The sequence below is a fragment of the Lutra lutra genome, chromosome 12 (assembly GCF_902655055.1).
Source record: "Lutra lutra chromosome 12, mLutLut1.2, whole genome shotgun sequence".
Lineage (NCBI taxonomy): Eukaryota > Metazoa > Chordata > Mammalia > Carnivora > Mustelidae > Lutra > Lutra lutra.
The window spans coordinates 63,280,868-63,305,234 of NC_062289.1; positions in this window are offsets into that span (position 1 = coordinate 63,280,868).

Genomic DNA, 24,367 nt, shown 5'->3' on the forward strand with positions numbered 1-24,367 from the left:
TATTTTTATCAGAATATATACACAATCTATCTGTATATGGAAGAAAAAGATTAAAATAAAATACGCTAAGATAATAAGAACAATTAATTTTGATTGGTGGAATGACAGATTTTAGTGTATAAGCCCCTCTAGTTTTTTAATTGTTATTATTTTTTTAATCATTTTTTAATTTATTTTCAGCATAACAGTATTCATTGTTTTTGTACCAACCCAGTGGTACATGCAATCCATGCCCTCTCTGATACCCACCACCATGTTCCCCCAACCTCCCACCCCCCCACCTCTTCAAACCCTTCAGATTGTTTTTCAGAGTCCGTAGTCTCTCATTGTTCACCTCCCCTTCCAATTTCCCTCAACTCCCTTCTCCCAACTCCCCATGTCCTCCATGCTATTTGTTATGATCCACAAATAAGTGAAACCATATGATAATTGACTCTCTCTGCTTGACTTATTTCACTCAGCATAATCTCTTCCAGTCCCGTCCATGTTGCTACAAAAGTTGGGTATTCATCCTTTCTGATGGAGGCATAATACTCCATAGTGTATCAAATGGCTATCAGACACATGAAAAAATGTTCATCATCACTAGCCATCAGGGAGATTCAAATTAAAACCACATTGAGATACCACCTTACACCAGTTAGAATGGCCAAAATTAGCAAGACAGGAAACAACATGTGTTGGTGGGGATGTGGAGAAAAGGGAACCATCTTACACTGTTGGTGGGAATGCAAGTTGGTGCAGCCACTTTGGAGAACAGTGTGGAGATTCCTTAAGAAATTAAAAATAGAGCTTCCCTATGACCCTGCAATTGCACTACTGGGTATTTACCTCAAAGATACAGATGTAGTGAAAAGAAGGGCCATCTGTACCCCAATGTTTATAGCAGCAATGGCAATGGTTGCCAAACTGTGGAAAGAACCAAGATGCCCTTCAACGGACGAATGGATAAGGAAGATGTGGTCCATAAACTCTTAATTCTTGATTGTGCACTGACAAGTTCACTCTGATTTGAGGTATATTGTCCCAAAAAATTGGATTCTACTTTACTAAGATCAAAGATCTTTTTTTTTTGCCATTTTGAAAGATAATTTTTTTGCTTTTTTTTCTTTTTTTATTATTTTTTTTTAAATTTTTTAATTTTATTTTTTATAAACATATAATATATTTTTATCCCCAGGGGTACAGGTCTGTGAATCGCCAGGTTTACACACTTCACAGCACTCACCATAGCACATACCCTCCCCAATGTCCATAACCCCAGCCCCCCCCAAACCCCTCCCCCCATCAACCCTCAGTTTGTTTTGTGAGATTGAGAGTCACTTATGGTTTGTCTACCTCCCAATCCCATCTTGTTTCATTTACTCTTCTCCTACCCCCTTAACCCCCCATGTTGCATCTCCTCTCCCTCATATCAGGGAGATCATATGATAGTTGTCTTTCTCCGATTGACTTATTTCGCTAAGCATGATGCCCCCTAGTTCCATCCACGTCGTCACAAATGGCAAGATTTCATTTCTTTTGATGGCTGCATAGTATTCCATTGTGTATATATACCACATCTTCTTTATCCATTCGTCTGTTGATGGACATCTAGGTTCTTTCCATAGTTTGGCTATTATAGACATTGCTGCTATAAACATTCGGGTGCACGTGCCCCTTCGGATCACTACGTTTGTATCTTTAGGGTAAATACCCAGCAGTGCAATTGCTGGGTCATAGGGTAGTTCTATTTTCAACATTTTGAGGAACCTCCATGCTGTCATCATCTTTTTTAAGAAAGGTGATTTATGGGATAATGGGGAAGGTCTTCTACTTAAAATTATTTGCTCTGTATGATTTGAACTTGCTTTGTTTCTGTTTTCCTGCCTTAATTGTTCTTCATGAAGCTTGATTTCTGCTAACAAACAAGTCTTTTAGCAAATAAGGCCAGGATGCAAGGTAGACTACTGCTCATGTTAGTGAGGTGAACAACCTTTTCTACCACTGGGCAGAAAGTTGAGCAGTAAGTCAGTAGGAACATTGGAAGGGAAAAAGCTAATTTCTATGAAGGACAACGTCCCACGCGAAAGGCCAATTTTGGTAAGGCATCAAAAAGGAGATGGTGGAAATAGTTGAGAGGATGACTTTGAGCTAGTGAGGAATGAATGATAAAATTGAGCACCTGAAGAATTTCCAGAACAAAAGAGGGCAGAGCCAAGAAATAAGTGTGCAGCAAAGGCAAAATTAGAAATGTTAGATTTTAAGTCTTGACAATGATAATGTAAATATCTATAAAAATTTGGAATTATCTTCTTGATGTTTTAATTATACTTTTTAAAATTTTGAGATTCACATGTACTTTTAATCAATAATTTAGAGAGATCCTGCATACCATTTACTGAGTTTTCTCCAATGGTAACATAAAGCAAAACTATGTATCTTGCATATACAGATAGATTGTGTATATATTCTGTCCCAATATCACACTGGGATATTGACATTGATACAGTCAAGATACTGAAAAATTCTGCCACCACAGGACCCCTCATGTTGCCCTTCTATAGCCACACCCACTCCCATCTTACTCTCATCCCCTACCGAAATCTGACAGCCACTAATCTATTTCATTACAATAATTTTGCCATTTTGAGAATGTTAACTATACATATATTTTGATTCTTTTGGGATTAGCTATTTTCTATTTTCTTTTTTTATTTTATTTTGTTTCTTTTCAGTGTTCCAGAATTCATTGTTTATGCACCACATCCAGTGCTCCATGCAATACGTGCCCTCCATAATACCCATCACCAAGCTCACCTAACCCTCCACCCCTTTCCCCTCCAAAACCCCCAGTTTGTTTCTCAGAGTCCACAGTCTCTCATGGTTCATCTCCCCCTCTGATTTCCCCCAACTCCCTTCTCCTCTCCATCTTCCAATGTCCTTTGTGTTATTCCTTATACTCCACAAGTAAGTGAAACCGTATGATATTTAACTCTCTCAGCTTGACTTATTTCACTCAGCATAATCTCCTTCAGTCCCATCCATGTTGGATATTCATCCTTTCTGATGGAGGCAATATTCTCCAGGTATATGTGGACTGTATCTTCTTTATCCATTCTTCCGTTGAAGGGCATCTTGTTTCTTTCCACAATTTGGCAACTACTATGAACATTGGGGTACAGATGGCCCTTTTTTTCACTACATCTGTATCTTTGGGGTAAATATCCAGTAGTGCAATTGCAGGGTCATAGGGAAGCTCTATTTTTAATTTCTTAAGGAATATCCACATTGTTCTCCAAAGTGGCTGCACCAACTTGCATTTCCACCAGCAGTGTAAGAGAGTTCCCCTTTCTCCACATCCTCTTCAACACATGTTGTTTACTGTCTTGTTAATTTTTGGCCATTCTAAGTGGTGTAAGGCGGTATCTCAATGTGGTTTTGATTTGAATCTCCCTGATGGCTAATGATGATGAACATTTTTTCATGTGTCTGTTAGCCATTTGTATGTCTTCTTTGGAGAAGTGTCTGTTCATGTTTTCTGTACATTTTTTGACATGATTAATTGTTTTGGGTGTGTTGAGTTTGAGGAGTACTTTATAGATCTTGGATATCAGCCTTTTGTCTGTAGTGTCAATTGCAAATATGTTCTCCCATTCTGTGGGTTGCCTCTTTGTTTTGTTGACTGTTTCCTTTGTTGTGCAGAAGCTTTTGATCTTGAGGAAGTTCCAGCAGTTCATTTTTGCTTTTGTTTCTCTTGCCTTTGGAGATGGGTCTTGAAAGAAGTTGCTGTGGCCGATGATAAAGAGGTTACTGCCTATGTTCTCCTCTAGGATTTGGATGGATTCCTCTCCCACATTAAGGTCTTTCATCCATTTTGACTTTATCTTTGTGTATGGTATAAGCAAATGGTTGAGTTTCATTCTTCTGTATGGAGCTATCTAATTCTCCCAGCACAATTTATCGAAGAAACTGTCTTTTCTCCAATGGATATTTTTTTCAGCTTTATCAAACATAAGTTGACCATAGAGTTGAGGGTCCATATCTGGGCTCTCTATTCTGTTTCATTGGTCTATGTGTTTGTTTTTGTGCCAGTACCATGCTGTCTTGGTGATCACAGCTTTGTAGTAAAGCTTGAAATCAGGCATCATGATGCCCCCAGTTTTGTGTTTCTTTTTCAACATTTCCTTAGCAATTTGGGGTCCCTTCTGGTTCCATACAAATTTTAGGATTGTTTGTTCCAGCTTTTTGAAAAATGCCTGTGGAATTTTGATTGGGATGGCATTGAAAGTATAGATTGCTCTGGGCAGTATAGACATTTTAACAATGTTTATTATTCTGATCCATGAGCAAGGAATGGTCTTCCATCTTTTTGTGTCTTCAATTTCTTTCATGAGTGTTCTGTAGTTCCTTGAGTACAGATCTTTGACCTCTTCGTCTAGGTATCCCAGGTGTCTTATGGTTCTTGGTGCTATAGTAAATGGAATTGATTCTCTAATTTACCTTTCTATATTTTCATTGTTAGTGTATAAGAAAGCAACTGATTTCTGTACATTGACTTTGTATCCTGCCACATTACTGAATTGCTGTATGAGTTCTAGTAGTTTGGGGTGGAGTCTTTTGGGTTTTCCATATAAATTATCATGTCATATGAGAACAGAGAAACTTTGATTTCTTCTTTGCCAATTTGAATACATTTTATTTCTTTTTGTTGTCTGTTTGCTGTTGCTTGAACCTCTAGTACTATGTTGATGAGAGTGGACAACCTTGTCATGTTCCTGATCTCAAGGGAAGGCTGTCAGCTTTTCCCCATTGAGTATGATGTTCGCTGTGGGTTTTTCATAAACAGAGTTTATGAAGCTGAGGAATGTTCCCTCTATCCCTATACTTCAAATCGTTTTAATTAGGAACGGATGCTGTGTCTTGTCAAATGCTTTTTCTGCATCAACTGAGAGTAGTTGTTATTTCATATTATCTATATACATATATTATGATATTGCATATTACATAGGTATTGCATATTATATATACATTGCATATTTTATATCTATATCTGTATCTATCTATATATCTTATTAGTCTACTTTTATAATTATTTTATGAGTTCAAGTGAAGTGCAGAAATCTTACTTCATTTTATATCCTTTATTCTCCCCATGTTTTATCTAATTGTCTTAAACTATTTCCTTTAAACTATTTATTTAGAACCACATTAGACAATGCTTTATATACACAGATAGATAGAGAGAGAGAGGGGATAGAGGGACAGAGGTAGAGAATCTTTTTTTTTTTTTTTTAGAGAGAGAATCTTAAGCAGACTCCACACCTAATGTGGAGCCAATATGGGCCTTGATCTCACAACCCTGAGATCATTACCTGAGCTGAAAACAAGAGTTGGAATTTTTTTTTTTACTTTTTTTCTTTTTTATTTCTTTTCAGTGTTCAAGAATTCATTGTTTATGCACCACACTCTTAACTGACTGAGCCACTCAGGTGCCCCCACTTTAAATAATGTGATAATTTTTCCTTAAAGTATCTAACATAGCTTAGAAAACTCAAGGGGAGAAGGAAAGTCTATTGTATTTACCCATACAATATTTTTGCTTACTGTATTTTTCTTCCTTCTTGATGTTCCAAATTCTTTATTTTTTCCTTTGTTTTTAGAGAACTTTGATTAGTCATTTTTTTTTAAAGATTTTATTTATTTATTTGACAGAGAGAGATCACAAGCAGGCAGAGAGGCAGTCAGAGAGAGAGGAGGAAGCAGGCTCCCTGCTGAGCAGAGAGCCCGATGCGGGGCTCGATCCCAGGACCCCGAGATCATGACCTGAGCCGAAGGCAGTGGCTTAACCCACTGAGCCACCCAGGCGCCCCTGATTAGTCATTTTTAAGGTAAGGTCTGCTGGTGACAAATTCTCTTAGATTCCTTCAACTGAAAATGTCTTGACTTCCTCTCATTCCTAAAGTATATTTTCACTTCACATAGGATTCTGAGTTGATAGGTATTTTCTCTCAAAACCTGAAAAATGTGTCATTCTTTTTGACCCATCCTCCTTTTTTTTAGTAACGTATTTTCATTTGAACTGTTTGTTACCTATAGACAAGGGATTGTTTTTATCTTGCTGCTTTGAACATTTTTTCTTTGCCATTATTTTCAGAATTTTGACTATGAAGTGTCTTAATGTGGATCACTTTGGTTTTATTCTTTTCCAGGTTTACTCGACTTCTTGAATCTGTAGGTTATACCTTTGCCCAAATACAAAGTTTTCAGCTGTTATTTCTTAGGGTCTTTCAGCCTCACTGTCTTCCTCTTCTTTTGGGGTGGACTCTAATGACATGATTATTAGATCTTTTGTAATAGTGCCACAGGTTCCTGAGACTCTGCATGGTCTTTTTCAGTCTATTTTTGTCTTTGTTTTTCAGATTGAGTAACTTCTATTAACATTTCTTCAAGTTTACTTATTCCTTTTTCTGTATCTTCCGTTCTGCTTTTAACTCATCCATTGTTTTTAATTTCCATTATTGTGTTTTTCAGTTCTAATTATCCATTTTGTTCTTTATATCTTCCATTTATTTGATGAAGCTTTCTGTATCTTTGCCAAGACTTTCAATCTTTTTTCATATAAGTGTATTTGTAATTTCCTGTTGAAACATTTTTATAATGGTTACTTTAAAATTTGGTCATATAGCTCCAACATATCTGTCATCTCAGTGTTGTCATCTGTTGATTGTCTTTTCTCATTTTGAGATCTTCTTGGTTCTTGGTATGATGAATGATTTTGATTCAGCCTGGACATCTAGAATATTAAGCATGAGACTCCAAATTTTATTTATACCTTCTGTTTTAACCAGGTGTTTCTAATACTGATCCATGAGAGAAGGGGGAGTGTTCATTACTGCCAGATGAATATAGAAATGCCAGTTGACTATTTTTCCTCTACTGACACCCAAGATTTGCACTGAGGAGGGAGGCTTCTTTTTACTATTAGGTAAGGGTGGAATTCTAGCTTCTCATTTGGCCTTCCCTGATATCCTCCTCTTATGGGTGTCTCATGTCCCCATGTAGCCTCCACTGACTCTATGAGGGAGTGTGGCCTTATTACTGCATGGAGACAGTGAAAGTCCTGACTCTTTGCTATGCCTTCCTTAACATCACCACTGGGGTGTTGAAGAAGAACTGCCTCATAATAGCCAGTGGAAGTGGAAGTCCAGGTCCACATTCATTCACTGTGACATGGGTGGGTAGAGCCACAGTTCTTTCAGTAGGCTTAGGCTAAATAAAATGGCTAGTGTCCAAAACTTCTCATCTTGCTAAGCTGACCCTTCACTAGTCCTTGGTCCTCTGGCTGGAGAGAACAGACTTCTATTGGACTTTTTTTTTTGTCTGAACCTTTTTGTGTTTCTGGACTGCCATCTTTTTCACCTTCAAGTCTGAGATATATGAAGCAAAAAGAGAACCCAGGAAACTTTCCTGGGTTGTTCCTTTGGTGCTGAAGTCCCTAACTTCTCCTAACCTATTCTGCTTTCTTTTCTCCACATATTAGAGTCTTTTATGTTTGCTTTATATGTACTATCCAGTGATTTTAGTTATCCTTAGAGGGAAGAATAGAGTAAAGCATAGTGACTCTGTCTTCCTGGAGGCAGAAATCTCCACTTTTTTTTTTTTTTCCAATGGTGCAGGTGTGTCTGTTGTCTTCTCTACTAGGTTGGCTGTTTCCCTTCTGCAGTAGTGACTTTCATTCCTCAAATCTGAACACGTAAAGAATTATTAGGATAGAAAATTTCTATTTGTTATGTATTAAGGATTTACGATCATAGAGGATAGCTTTCTCTTCTTAATTTTAATCACTTTCTTGTGTCTGTGGAATGATGTCAATGGTATCCTCTTGTGACACAGAAATCTTGAAGATTGTGAATAATGTATTACACTGTTTGGTTATATTTGGCTAACCTGGCATTTTATGTTTATAAAATGTTATTGTCTCTTAATGGATAAATGTATAAAAAAGATGTAGCAGTGGAAAGGCAGTTTCATTCTCAATCAGCAGGGTTAGTCTAAAAGAAGATATGTGTACCTAGGTGATTCAGTTAGGTCTGGAAATAAATATTTTAGGTAAAATGAAGATAACATTCATCTAAACTTACAGATTTTAATTTAGAGAGACTATTCCAGCTACTGCAGTTGAACTGATGGAGTTTTTACTAAAGAAAATCTTCTAGTTTAATAAGTGAGTGTTGCCACCTAACTGAAAATTTTTGTGAGAATTGTATTTTTATTGGTATATGAATAAAATGACAGTATTAACATCCAGAATGTGAACATCTAGAATATGAACAAGAATGACCTATTCTTTGTAATCATAACCAAGTTGAAAAAGGATATGTGTACAACCCACATGTGATATGTGGGATCTGATACTTTGAATAGGCATAGGATGTCAGAAAATTTATTCCTCTTTACAATACTAAGGTTGAGGTTAAGAGTGTTCATATGACTTGGCCAAAAGTCACAAATGACTAAAGAGCAGAGGCAGGATTCAAACCCAGATCTGTGAGCTCCCAGCACATGGGCACTTCCTATTGTACCATGAAACTACTGTGTGAAAAGAAATCTGAGCAACGGGAAAAAAATTTAATCGCTGGAAGCTTTTAAATCTTGCCAGAAAGTTTTTTTTTTTTACTTTTTATTAACATATAATGTATTATTTGTTTCAGGGGTACAGGTCTGTGATTCATCAGTCTTACACAATTCACCATAGCACACACCCTCCCCAATGTCCATCACCCAGCCACCCCATCTCTCCCACCCTCCTCCCCTCCAGCAAACCTCAGTTTGTTTCCTGAGATTAAGAGTCCCTTATGGTTTGTCTCCCTCTCTGGTTTCATCTTTCTTTTTAAAGATTTTATTTATTTGACAAAGAGATAGAGAGTACAACTAGGCAGGGTGACAGGCAGAGGGAGAGGGAGAAGCGGGCTCTCCACCAAGCAGGAAGCCCAATGCAAGGTTCAATCCCAGGACCCTGGGATCATGATCTGAGCCAAAGGCAATCGCTTAACCGTCTGAGGCACCCAGGCACCCCTCTCTGGTTTCCTCTTGTTTCATTTTTCCCTCCCTTCCTCTATGATCCTCTGTCTTGTTTCTCAAATTCCTCATATCAGTGAGATCATATGATAATTGTCTTTCTCTGACTGACTTAGATCACATGGCATAATACCCTCTAGTTCCATCCACACTGTTGCAAATGGGAAGATTTGGGGTCTTTTTGATGACTGCATAGTATTCTATTGTATATATGTACCACATCCTCTTTATCCATTCATCTATACATGGACATCTATTGCCAGAAAGATAAAGTGAGAAATTATTGTAAAGGAGTCCTTGATTGATGATGGGTTGATAAGATAAACATATTTTTATTGAATAATTAAGATAGAAAAGAAGAAAAATGAGTATGTCAACATCTCTACAGTTTAATGTTTTAGAAAAATACACCATCTATTTGCTTTGCACTTACTATTCATTAACCTGCCATGTGGGTCAGTTGTTGCTCCTTGCTAGGGGGCTGCCCTAGTTCTGCAGCTAATTCATACTGAACTTTTCTCCTGTTGAACAAGAAGCTGGGTGAGGATTCCTCCTCTATTGTCTATTAGCTATATGACTTGAGGAAAATCATTTAACTTATTTTTATCTCAGTTTTCTTATTTGGGAAATGGGAATGTTAGAAGATTAGGTGAGAGCATAGTTACAAAATAAAGGTAAGCAGTTTGGTGGCTCCTCAAAAAATTAAAAATAGAATTATCACATGATCCAGAAATTCCATTTCTGGAATGAAAGCAGGGACTAGTGATATTTGATTAGCCATGTTTACTACAGTATTATTCACAATAGCCAAATGTCCATTGCTTGATGAATGGATAAACAAAATGTGCCATTTACATACATTGGAATATAGTTCTTCCCTAAAAAGAAGAAAATTCTGATATATGCTACAACATAGATGAACCTTAAGGATACTATATTAAGTGATATAAATTAGTCACAAAGGACAAACACTGTATGATTCCACTTATATGAGTTACCTAGAGCAGCTAAATTCATAGAGACAGAAACTAGAATGGTGGTCGTCAGAGGCTGGGGGAGGGGAAATGGGGAATTTTTTGCTTAATGAATAGAGTTTCAGTTTGGGAACAATGAAAAAAGTTCTGGAGGTGGTTGGTAGTGATGGTAGCACAACAATGTGAATATACTTAATGCTGCTAAACTGTTTACTTAAAAATAGCCAAAATGGTAAATTTTTTGTTATGTGTATTTTACCAGAATTTTTGAAAAGTACATATAGCAATCCCTGGAGTGCTCAATAAAGGCTAAAATTACACTAAAAAACAATAAGCCATTTAATGATGACTGTCTTTGGGAAAGGTAAATGAATAGTTGGAGAACAAGTCTGTGAAGGGAACTTTTGTGTATTATTCTCCATTTCTTTAATTTGGAGCAAAGTATTACTCATCTTAATATACAAAAAATTAAAATGATAAAAAATAGAAATATGCATTTTGAGATAATTCCCACTGTTTGCCACTGGGCCAGAGAAATCAGAAATAAATATATAATTTACAGAAAGGGAAATAAATTGGTTCTTAAACATATGAAAAAGGGTTTAACTTGATTTATTATGACAGAGAAAATATTAAACTTATACTGAAAAGGCAATTTCTCCTCTAGGATTAGCAAGATCTGTTTGATAACACTCTTTTGCAATGCTCTGATGAAAGAGATGCTCTCATACATGGCTAGTAAGAGCATTGACCAGTACAATTATCTGGACAGCAATTTGTTTATAACTAGAAACATTAGGATGTATGGAGTCCCCCAAACTGATGTGACAAATATCACAGTACTTGAGCATGGCATCAGCCCAGGTGCCCACATTCAGAGCTTAAGAATTCCTATTTTACTCATTATTACTTATGAGATTGGTAGTCATCACCTGCTTGTTTTACATGCCATTTCCAAAAAGAAATACATAGAAAGGAAAGAATACTAGAGACGATGTCCTTGTCAGCAGCAAGAAGTGCCAGCTGACAGACAAATAGTAAAATATTAGAAAGTATATTCAAATATAGTAATTAATTAATATAATGTCACTGAAAAAGTGAGTGAATGAGCAAACTTTCAAGAACATTTATTACACAATTGATTTAACAGCAGTTCTCGTGAAAAGCCTTGGATATTCTAGTTATCTGTGTGTAAAACATGAGTCAAAAATTAGAATTATACTAGGTTGAATAAACTCCTTTATTCGGTAATAGTTTAATGATTGTAAGGGACAGAATTAACCTTAGCAACCTTCAATGAGAACATGTGTATAAGCATAAAAAATGTACAGACAAATTGGACTTTTAACTCTACTTATAGGAACTTCTCTCAGATATACTTTTACACATGTGAAATAAATTGTATTCAAGGTTTTTTTGTTTTTTGTTTTTGTAAGGTTTTTTTTGCAGCATTGTTTATAATAGTAAATCACTAGAAACAACTCTAATGCCCTGCAGTAGACATACAGATCTTACTTTACTTACAATGGGCTTATAAACTGATAAACTCATCAGTTTATCATTATAAACTTATCATTATCATTATCATTCACTTGAAAACATCCTAAGTTGAAAATGCATTTAATATACCTAACATGCTGAGCACCATAGCTTAACCTAAACTGCCTTAAACAAGCTCAAAACACTTAGATAAGCCTACAGGTGAACAAAGTCTCCTGACACAAAGTCTATCTTATAACAAATAGATCATTTAATTGACTGAATACTCCACTGAAAGTGAAGAACAGGATGGTTCTGTGGGTATGGCATGGTTGTAAGTGTACCAGGTTGTTTACCCTTGTAATTTCATGGCTGACTGGAGTTGGAGCTACTGCGGCTACCCAGCATCATGAGAGAGTATTATATTGCATATTGTTGGCCTGGGAAAAGAGCAAAATTCATAATTCAAAGTGTGGTTTCTAATAAAAGTGTGTAACTTTCATACCACCATAAGGTCTAAAAATAGTAAGTTGAACTATCATAAATTGGGGACTGTTCTGGAATAAATTATGGTGCATTGCAGCAATGGAAGCTATAAGGAGTGAAAGTGACTGTGGAAAGATCTGTAAGATGAAGATCTGTGTGTAAAGAAAAATCAATGTGTAGAAGATTGTGTAAAAAAAATGCTATCTTTTGTGGATAAAGGGGGGATAGTAATTTAATTTTATAAAGTTTATACTTGCATGAAGACCATCTGAAAGAGTATGTAAAATAAAAGTGGTAACCTTGGAAGAGGACTGGGAAGATTAAGTCAAGGTGAAATTACACTTTATTATTTTTGAAGTATGTTAATGTAACTAAAATTAATCATTTTTAAATTTTTTTTAATTTTTAAATTTTTTTATAAACATAAAATGTATTATTAGCCCCAGGGGTACAGGTCTGTGAATTGCCAGGTTTACACACTTCACAGCACTCACCACAGCACATACTCTCCCCAATGTCCATATAAAATTAATCAATTTTAAGGAAAGTTTAAAGAACTGGGCTTTAGAAATGATCTTAACATATGCAGAAACAGAGGTATAGAAAGCTTAAATGATTTGCCAAAGGTTATTTTAATTAACCCTTTATTCATAGGAATGAATTGAGTCTAGAATTTGGATCTTCTGACTTATTTGTGCTTTTTTTCCCACATGGACAATTTTCTATTATTTTATATTTTGCACTCCTGTATACTAAATAGTTTTTTTTTTATCTCCAGGATACTTAATTTAGTAGTTAATATTATTGATTTTCTTTAGAAGTAAAAAAGATCAGTATACTCCCAGAGGAATGTGATCAAATCTCTCTGACGATTTCTTGTTGAAAACAACAAAATCTAAATTCTTAACCATCATCCATTACTCTTTTCCCTTCTCACTGGTCATCTTCCCATACCTTGAAATGCCGGGCTCATTCCTGCCTCAGGACCTTTGCACTGCCATCCCATTTTCCTGGAACACACTTTCCTCTGATTGTTTTAATGTTTAAATTTAAATCAATTTAATTAACACATATTTTAGTATTAGTTTCAGAGGTAGAACTCAGTGATTCATCAGTTGAATACAACACCCAGTACTCATTATTTCAAGTGTTCTCTGATCTTTATGGTGCTGTATCCTCATCATTTCATGTCTTGGCTCAAAGACAGTTTCACTGACAACCTACCTAAAAGAGCCATCCACATCTGTAACTAACTCACGGTCATTACTTGGCTTAATTTCTTCATAACACCTATTTTGCTGAAGGAATAGATTGATAAATTGGTTTTTAATAGCTACACTTTCTTTACAAATGGTCATTTTATCTTGTAGATTTAGTCCAGTTTCAAGTCACACTGCCCTGGCACGGTGTTGGCACCAACTCTTAATGCAAAATGCCAGATACGGGACTGTGGTTAGATTCTTGCCTAGGGCCTTAAGAAATTTTTCAGAAATTACCTTATGATCTTGACAACAACAACAAAAATTAATAAATAAAAGTGAACCTTGTTCACAATGATCTGGATGAACAGAATTATTTTACCATACACTTTCTGGAAATTATATTGTTATCTTTTCAGAATAACTAGTATTCTATATGTAATTTTTATAAAAATAAAGTATTTAAATGTGGTGGAAAAGTTTGGGATCAGGGAAGAGATTTATTTCCTTTGAACAGTGATATTTAAATTTTAACATGCTTCAGAGTCACCTGGACATTGCATTAAAACATTGATGTGCCCAGGAAAAAATATATAGTGGAAAAAAGACAGTCTCTTCAATAAATGGTGCTGGGAAAACTGGACAGCTATATGTAGAAGAATGAAATTCAATCATTCTCTTACACCGTACACAAAGATAAACTCAAAATGGATAAAAGACCTCAACATGAGACAGGAATCCATCAGAATCCTAGAGAAGGACATAGGCAGTAATCTCTTCGATATCAGCCACAGCAACTTCTTTCAAGATATGTCCCCAAAGGCAAAGGAAACAGAAGCGAGAATGAATTTCTGGGACTTCATCAAGATCAAAAGCTTCTGCACAGCAAAGGAAACAGTCAACAAAACAAAGAGGCAACCCACGGAATGGGAGAAGATATTTGCAAATGACAGTACAGACAAAGGGCTGATATCCAGGATCTATAAAGAACTCTCAAACTCAACACACACAAAACAGATAATCGTGTCAAAAAATGCGCAGAACACATGAACAGACACTTCTCCAATGAAGACATACAAGTGGCTATCAGACACATGAAAAAATGTTCATCATCACTAGCCATCAGGGAGATTCAAATTAAAACCACATTGAGATACCACCTTACACCAGTTAGCATGGCCAAAATTAGCAAGACCGGAAACAACGTGTATTGGAGATGATGTGGAGAAAGGGGAACCCTCTTACACTGCTGGTGGGAATGCAAGTTGGGGCAGCCACTTTGGAGAACAGTGTAGAGATTCCTTAAGAAATTAAAAATAGAGCTTCCCTATGACCCTGCAATTGCACTACTGGGTATTTACCCCAAAGACACAGATGTAGTGAAAAGAAGGGCCATCTGTACCCCAGGGTTCATAGCAGTAATGGCCACAGTCACCAAATTGTGGAAAGAACCAAGATGACCTTCAATGGACGAATGGATAAAGACGATATGGTCCATATATACTATGGAGTATTATGCCTCCATCAGAAAGTACGAATAGCCAAGTTTTGTGTCAACAAGGACGGGACTGGAAGAGATTATGCTCAGTGAAATAAGTTAAGCGGACAGAGTCAATTATCATATGGTGTCACTTATTTGTGGAGCATAAGAAATAACACGAGGAGATGGAGAGGAGAAGGGAGTTGGGGGAAATTGGAGGGGGAGATGAACCATGAGAGACTGTGGACTCTGAAAAACAATCTGAGGGTTTTGGAGGGGTGGAGAGTGGGAGGTTGGGTGAGCCTGGTGGTGGGTATTATGGAGGGCATGTATTGCATGGAGCACTGGGTGTGGTACATAAACAATGAATTCTGGTACACCGAAAAGAAGTGAAAAAATAAAATAAAATAAAAATAAATTTAAAAAAATATTGCTGAGCCCTACACCCACACCTTCTGACTTAGTTCATCTGTGAATATCTGAAAAATTTCCAAGTTATGGGGTCAACTCTGGAGAGAATTGTTGCACTTGGTGATCAACTGCCTTGTAGTTGAAGGTGGAGACATTCTTAAATTCTCAAACAACATGAGTCACTATAGAAAAAAATGAAACTAAAGCCAAAATACAATACCATATAAAAAGGATTAAAATAAAGTTAAGCATTTTCAATTTTGGTTGCAGATTGGCAAAAGAAGTTAATATATAAGAATAACTTCATTTCATTTGTTACCTAGGTGATAGAAAAATAATTCTGTAAAACAAGGATTTTTATTAGAGAGAGAGAACTGAGAAATATGTTCTCAGTTGGTGGGGGGGGGTAGTAGAGCTCATTGATTATACTTTAATCAAAGTGTATATTTTTCTGTTGATTTCTACATATATATGTCAACCCAACCCATCTCAGATCATCTATACACATATGTAAACTCCTTTGCTAAAAAAATTTTTTTTAAAGATTTTATTTATTTATTTGACAGAGAGATCACAAGCAGGCAGAGAGGCAGGCAGAGAGAGAGGAGGAAGCAGGCTCCCTGCTGAGCAGAGAGCCCGATGCAGGGGCTCGATCCCAGGACTCTGAGATCATGACCTGAGCCGAAGGCAGCGGCTTAACCCACTGAGCCACCCAGGCGCCCCGCTAAAAATTTTTTTATTGAAATATTTCTCCCCCTCTCCAGAATACAAACTGGTGAAATCACTATGGAAAACAGTATGGAGTTTCTTTAAAAAAAAAAAAGTTAAAAATAAAGAAAATCAGAGCTGATAACATCACAATTTCAGACTTCAAACTGTATTGCAAAGCTCTAATCATCAAGACAGTATGGTACTGGCACAAAAACAGACAAGCAGAATAAAGAGCCCAGAAATAGACCCTGAGCTCTATGGTCAACCATTCTTTGACAAAGCAGGAAGAAAGATCAAATGGAAAAAAAGATATTCCTTCAACAAATGGTTTTGGGAAAATTAGACAACCACTTGCAGAAGAATGTATCGGACCATTTTCTTACACTGTAAACAAAAATAAACTCAAAATGGATGAAACACCTAAATGTGAGACAGGAATCCATCCAAGTCCTAAAGGAGAACACAGGCAGCAACTTCTTGCTAGACAAAGACAAGGGAAACAAAGGCAAAAATGAACTCTGGGGACCTCATCAAGAAAAAAAGTTTCTGCATAGCAAAGGAACAGTCAACAAAACTAAAAGAAATATGTACCCTCTATCCCAACACTGTGAATAGTTTTGATCGAGAAAGGATGCTGTACTTTGTCAAATACTTTTTCAGCATCTATTGAGAGTATCATATGGTTCTTGTTCTTTCTTCTATTAATGTATTGTATCACATTGATTGATTTGTGGATGTTCAACCAACCTTGCAGCCCAGGAATAAATCCCACTTGGTCATGGTGGGAATGCAAACTGGTGCAGCCCCTCTGGAAAACAGTATGGAGGTTCCTCAAAAAGTTGAAAACAGAGCTACCCTACGACCCAGCAATTGCACTACTGAGTATTTACCCTAAAGATACAAATGTAGAGATCTCAAGGGGCACATGAACCCGAATGTTTACAGCAACAATGTCCACAATAGCCAAACTATGGAAAGAACCTAGATGTCCATCAACAGATGAATAAAGAAGAAGCGGCATATATATACAATGGAATACTATGCAACCATCAAAAAATGACATCTTGCCATTTGCAATGATGTGGATGGAACTAGAGGGTATTATGCTGAGCAAAATAAGTCAATCAGAGAAAGACAATTATCATATGATCTCTCTGATATGAGGAATTTGAGAGGCAAGGCAGGGAGTAATGGGAGGCAGGGAGGGAAAAAAATGAAACAAGATGGGACCGGGGAGGGAGACAAACCATAAGACTCTTAATCTCAGGAAATAAACTTAGGGTTGCTGGCAGTGGGGGAGGGATAGGATGGCTGGGTTATGGATACTGGGGAGGGTTTGTGCTATGGTGAGTGCTGTGAATTGTGTAAGACTGATACTTCACAGACCTGTACCCCTGAGCCAAATATATATGTTAATTTAAAAATAAAACCCTAAAAGAGAACATAAAGAATGGGAGAAGATATTTCCAAACGACATATCAGATAAAGGGTTAGTATCCAAAAATCTATAAAGAACTTATCAAACTCAACACCCAAAATAACAAAAATTCCAGTCAAGAAATGGGCAGAGGAGATGAACAGATATTTCTCCAAAGAAGACATACAAATGGCTAACAGACATATGCAAAAATGCTCAACATCACTTGGCATCAAGGAGATATAAATCAAAACCACAGTAAGATACCACCTCATACCAGTCAGAATGGCTAAAATTAACAAGTCAGGAAACAATAAATGTTGGCAAGAATGCAGAGAAAGGGGAATCCTCTTACACCGTTGGTGGGAATGCAAGGTGGTACAGCCACTATGGAAAACAGTATGGAGGTTCCTCAAGAAGTTAAAAATAAAGCTACCCTAAGACTTAGCAATTGTACTACTAGGTATTCAGCCAAAGGATATAAACAAAGTGATTCAAAGAGGCACACGCACCCCAGGGTTTATAGCGGCAATATCCACAATAGCCAAACTATGGAAAGAACCCAGATGTCCGTCAATAGATGAATGGATAAAGAAGATGTGATACACACACACACACACACACACACACACACACACACACACACGCAATGGAATTCTATGCAGCCATCAAAAGAAATGAAATTTTGCCGTTTGCAATGACGTGAGTGGATCTAGAGGGTATTATGCTTAGCGAAATAAGTCAATCAGAGAAAGACAATTATTATATGATCTCTCTGAAATGAAGAATTTGAGAGGCAGGGTGGGAGGTTGTGGCAGGCAGGGAAGGAAAAAATGAAACAAGATGGGATCAGGAAGGAGACAAGCCATAAGAGACTCTTAATCTCATAAAGCAAACTGAGGGTTGCTTTGGGGGTTGGAGGGGTAAGGATAGGGTGGCTTGGTTATGGACATTGGGGAGGGTATGTGCTATGGTGAGTGCTGTGAAGTGTGTAAACCTGATGATTCACAGACCTGCCCCTGGGGCAAATAATACATTATATGTTAATAAATATTAAGAAATTAAAAGTTAAAAAATTTAAAAAAGAAGTGGTGTATATATACAACAGAATATTACTCAGCTATCAAAAAAATGAAATCTTGGGCTGCCTGGGTGGCTCAGTGGGTTAAGCCTCTGCCTTCAGCTCAGGTCATGATCTCAGGGTCCTGGGATCGAGTCCCACATCAGGCTCTCTGCTAGGCAGGGAGCCTGCTTCCTCCTCTCTCTCTCTCTCTCTCTACTTGTGATCTCTCTCTGTCAAATAAATAAAATCTTTAAAAAAAAATGAAATCTTGTCATTTGCAATGATTTGTATGGAACTAGAGGTCATGATGCTAAGTAAAATAAGTCAACCTAAGAAAGAAAATTATCATAGGATTTCACTCATATGTGGAATTTGATAAACAAAACAGAGGAGCATAGAGGAAGGGAGGGAAAAATAAAATAAGATGAAATTAGAGAGGGAAACAAACCATAAGAGACTCTTAATCATAGGAAACAAACTGAGGGTTGCTGGAGGGGAGGTGTGTGGGGGGTTGGGGCAACTGGGAAATGGACATTAAGGAAGGCACATGATGAAATGAGCACTGGGTGTTATATGCAACTGATGAATCGCTAAAATCTACCTCTGAAACTAATAATACAGTATTTGTTAATTGATTTTAAATAAAATCCTTTGTCTATTTAAAAGAATTGACTTGGTTGTTGTTGTTGTTGTTTAGTGTGAGTTTTGGGACCTCTCTGTATATTTTGGATATAACTCCTTTATTAGATATGTGATTTGCAAATATTTCCTGTGTTTGGCTCATCTTTTTATTTGATGCTATCAATTTTCCCTTTTATGGACTATGTTTTTGATGTCCTATCTAATCTCTTTGCCAAACCCAAGGTCACTCAGATTTTCTCCGACACTTTCTTCCAGAATTGCTGTGGTTTTATGTTTGAGTCTATAACTCATTTTGAGTTAATGTTTGTGTAAATTGTGAAGTATGTGTGAAATTTATTATTATTTTGCATACAGATAACTAGTCATTCCAGCACTGTGTGTTGAAGAGTATCTATTCTCTCTCTTGAGTTGCCTTCACCTTTTCATGAAGAATCAGTTGATTATATCTGGACTCTATATGTTCCACTGGTCTATATGCTTAATTCTTGTGCCAGTAAGACACTGTCTTGATTATTGTAGCTTTATAGTGAGGCTTGAAATTGAGTAGTTTGGGTTTTCAATTTAGTTTTGTTTTTTTTACAAATTTACTTTTATTTACCTTATTTTTTTAATTATATGTTAGCCAACGTATATGACATAATTAGTTTTTTTTTGTTTTTTGGGGTTTTTTTTAGATTTTTATTTATTTATTTGACAGACAGAGATCACAAGTAGGCAGAGAGGCAGGCAGAGAGAGAGGAGGAAGCAGGCTTCCCTGCTGAGCAGAGAGCCCGATGTGGGGCTTGATCCCAGGACCCTGAGATCATGACCCGAGCCGAAGGCAGAGGGTTAACCCACTGAGCCACCCAGGCGCCCCCATAATTAGTTTTTGATGTAGTGTTCAATGATTCATCAAAATTATTTTGGCTATGTTAGGTCTTTTGCATTTCCATACATATTTTTAAATCAACTTGTAGGTATTTTATTTTATTTTATTTCATTTCTTTTTTTTAAAGATTTTATTTATTTATTTGACAGAGAGAGACACAGTGTGAGAGGGAACTCAAGCAGGGGGAGTGGGAGAGGGAGAAGTAGGCTTCTGGCCAAACAAGGAACCTGATGTGGGGCTCATTCCCTGTGGCTCAATCCCAGAACCCTGGGATTATGACCTAAGCAGAAGGCAAACACTTAATGACTGAGCCACAAGGCATCCCTCAACTTGTAGGTATTTTTAAAATGTCTGCTTGGATTTTGATTGAGATTACATGGAATCTATAAGTAAAATTGTCCAGAATTAACATTTTAGCAATATTGAGCTTTCCTCAATATTTTATCTGTCTCCATTTACTTTAATTTTCTGTGACTTTCTCACCAGCGTTTTATAGTTTTCAGTATAGAGATCCTGCATACATTCTTGTTAGATTTATACATAAGTATTTTATTTTTGGGTGCTATTTAAAAAGGTATTGTTTAATATTTTAAACTCTCCTCATTGAAAAGGTCTTTTCAATCAGGAGAGTGAGTGGTTTGGTGGTGGCAGCCTTGTGGACACAGAGATGCAGCTGACAGGCAAGGTCATCACCCTCCAGATAGAGCCCGGTGACACCAGTGAGAATGTTAAAGCCAAAATCCAAGGCTAGGAGGGCATCTTCCCAAACCAACAGCATCTTATTTTTGTGGGCAAACAACTGGAGGATAGCCACAGCCTCTCAGACTACAATATCCAAAAAAGAGTCCACCAGCACTTGGTGCTTCACCCGTGGGGTCGCATCATTGAACCTTCATTCAGCCAGCTGACCCAGAAATGCAACTGCTGAAAGATGATCTGCCACAAATGTTATACTCACCTGCACTCCCCTGATGTCAACTGTTGCAAAAGTGCAACCACAACAACAACCTGTGCCCCCAAGAAGAAGGTCAAATAAGGCTCCTCCATCAGCTCTTCTTTTTTTGACAAGGCAGTTTCCTGCAGGAGCCCCTAGGCCCAATGACATCAATAAAGTTTCCATTGGGGGCACCTGGGTGGCTCAGTCATTCGGCATTGGCCTTCAGCTCAGGTCATGGTCCCAGAGTCCTGGGATCGAGCCCCACATTGGGCTCCCTGCTCAGCCAGAAGCCTGCTTCTCCCTCTCCCACTGCCCCTGCTTGTGTTCCTTCTCTCCCTGTCTCTTTCTGTCAAATAAATAAATAAATTCTTTTTTAAAAAATAATAAAATAATAAAAAATAAAGTTTACCTTTCATTGACTGGGGAGAAAAAAGTTTTAAACTGCAATTGTTACTTGATGGCATAGAGAAATCAGTTGATTTTTGTATACTGAGCTTGTGTCTTTAAAACTTGCTGAACTTGGGGCACCTGTGTGGCTCAGTGGTTTAAAAGCCTCTGCCTTCAGGTCAAGTCATGATCCCAGGGTCCTGGAATCGAGACCCGCATCGGGCTCTCCGCTTGGCGGGGAGTCTGCTTCTCCCCCTCTCTCTCTGCCTGCCTCTCTGCCTACTTGTCATCTCTGTCAAATAAATAAATAAAATCTTTTAAAAAAAAACTTGCTGAACTCACTAGTTCTAGGATTTTTTTTTTGTATAGTCTTTGGAATTTTTACAAAGATAATTAAGCTAACTCTTAGACCATTTATTTTCAGTTTGACATTTTATATATGTATGTATGTCCTTTTGCCTTACTGCCTGGCTAGAAATTCCAGTATAATGCAGAATAAGAGTGGTGGGAGTAGAGACATTCCCTTCTCTTGATATTTGAGTTTTTATGATGTTAGTTGTAAGTGGTATATACCATTTATTATCTTAAGAAAGTTCTCTTTGATTGATATTCAAATGTTGGAGCAGCCTTAGCATAGGGTAAACCTCAGTTGATCATGATATATTACCGTTTTCATGAGAGATATTGGTCTTTAATTTTTTTTCCTTATTATATTTCTATCTGTTTTTGGCATTAAAATGATGCTGGAAACAAAATGATTTAGAAAATGTTCCCTTATTCTTCTATATTCTGGAAAAGATTGGTGGAATTAAGATTATTCTTGGGATGTTTTGTAGAATTTACATGCAGAAGCATTTTCTTTATTGGAAGATTTTCAGCTATGAATTTAAACTCTTTAATAGGTATAGAACTATTCAGTTTAGCTATTTTTTCCTTGATTGAGTTTTTGCTTATGTCTACCAAAAAACTGGTCCACAGCATGCAAGTTTTTCAAGTTATGAGTATATAGTTATTTGTAGTATACCTTTATAATGCTTTTAATGTGTGAGAGAACACGCGTGATGGCCTTTCATCCTTCCTGATATTGATCATTTACGCCTTCTACTTTTTGTCACTCCCGCTATGAGTATATTGATTTTATTGATTTTTTTCTTTCAAAGAACCAGCTATACAATCTATTGAATTTATCTATTGTTTTTCTATTTTCGGTTCCATAGGTTTCTTTTTTTTTTTTTCAGCATAACAGTATTCCTTGTTTTTGCACCACACCCAGTGCTCCATGCAATCCGTGCCCTCTCTAATACCCACCACCATGTTCCCCCAACCTCCCACTCCCCTACCTCTTCAAACCCTTCAGATTGTTTTTCAGAGTCCTTAGTCTCTCATTGTTCACCTCCCCTTCCAATTTCCCCCAACTCCCTTCTCCCAACTCCCCATGTCCCACCAACAGAGTAAAAGTGTTCCCCTTTCTCCTCATTCTCACTCATTTTTGCTTAATGGACCTGTGTTTTAATATCTTTAACAATTCTGATGTTGGAATAATCTCATTCGATGTATCTTCACATTAATAAACAATCATATGTTCTATAATTGATGGTAATTTAATTTCTCCTCTGCATTATTTTATCTACTGTTAATTTTTCATGTCCCCTTGTTTAGCACACAGTCATTCCTTGTGTACTTCTTGGTTAAGATGGAAAAGAGTATTTTTTTTTTTTAGTTCCAGCATGGAATCAGCCATTCATACACTCAGTAAATTCCATTTCATCTCCTATGATTATTCTTTTTGGATTATACTAAAACAATATATAAGGCATCTATATTCTATTCAGATTTCTGAATCGTTACAGATGACACTTGCTTCCAAAATAAGAAATTGGATTTAAATTAAAAATTGCCATAATCATAATTTTCTTTAAGAAAAAGTAAAACCATTCTTTTTAAAAATGACAAGATATTTTTAAAAACGAAAAATACAAGAACATATCTGAGGTCGTAACAGCATAGTGATTCAGAATGTCAACTCTTGACCCTGCTGTTCACAAGAGTGACTTTAAAAATGTCATTCAGGGGTACCTGGCTGGCTCAGTTGGTAGACCATGCAACTCTTGATGTCAGGGTTGTGAGTTCAAGACCCATGTTGGGTAGAGATTACTTAAAAATAAAATCTTTTAAAAAAAGGTCATTTAGCCTTCCTGAGCCTCAGGTCTCTTCACTTACAAAATGGGAAAAATAAAGCACTTCTCTCATGTTGTAAAAGCTATATGTAAAATATTAATAATAGTTCTCCTAGTGGGGATGTGAGATTTTTATAACAAAATCTTAGAAAAAAAATGGATTTGATAAGAAATATATGGGCTGGAAACAGTGATAAGTGGACAATAGGGGATTTCAGCTGCCATGATAAAACAGATCTCATGTGTTTCCTTCAATATCCTCTCTGAATGGGAGTACAGTCACTGGAAAATGACAAACGGGCCCCAGGAACTTAGCAATATAAATGTTGTTATTTCAGACAACAGTTCAATTCCTAGGGAATTTCTTCCATCCTTGCCATTATAGCTTCCTTTATTTTATTGGAGCTACATCAAAGTCCACAGGTTTGATTTTAAAGCCTCTTACTATAGCTGACTCCTTGGTCATCCTCTGTAAAATAGTCCCACAGACAACAGCAGCTTTAGGATTGGAACATTTCCTCAACAATGTTGGATACAAAATGTTTTCTATGTTCACAGAGTGGGCAGGGACAGATGCATTGGCTTCCTTATGCATTGTCTAGGCTGTCACAATATGTTCTATATTGTGAACAATATGTTGTTCACAATATATTGAATATTATGAATATACTCACTGAATACTCACTGAATAAAATAGGAGTCCACAGAGCCTATATTGTTATAAGGCTGAATAACAATATAGCCTTATTGTTATAAGGCTATAACAATAGCCTTATTGTTAAGCTAAATAAACTTAACTACTTAAGCTTAAGCTGAAACTACAAGCTCTCCATTATAACATGTTCCCCATCATCCTGAACATGCTGGTAAATAGCATTTTTTCCTTGTCTGTGACTGGCAAGTGAAACAGCGAAAACATCACGGAGAAAGAGGACTGGGGAGACTATTCTGCCATAGCTACATAACTACATGATGTCTACACACAGCATCATAATCACCCTATGATGTTTTGTGTTTGGGACCCATGATCTGGGTTTTTATCTCGTGCAGGCACAAGTAGTGGGTCCAGCATGTCA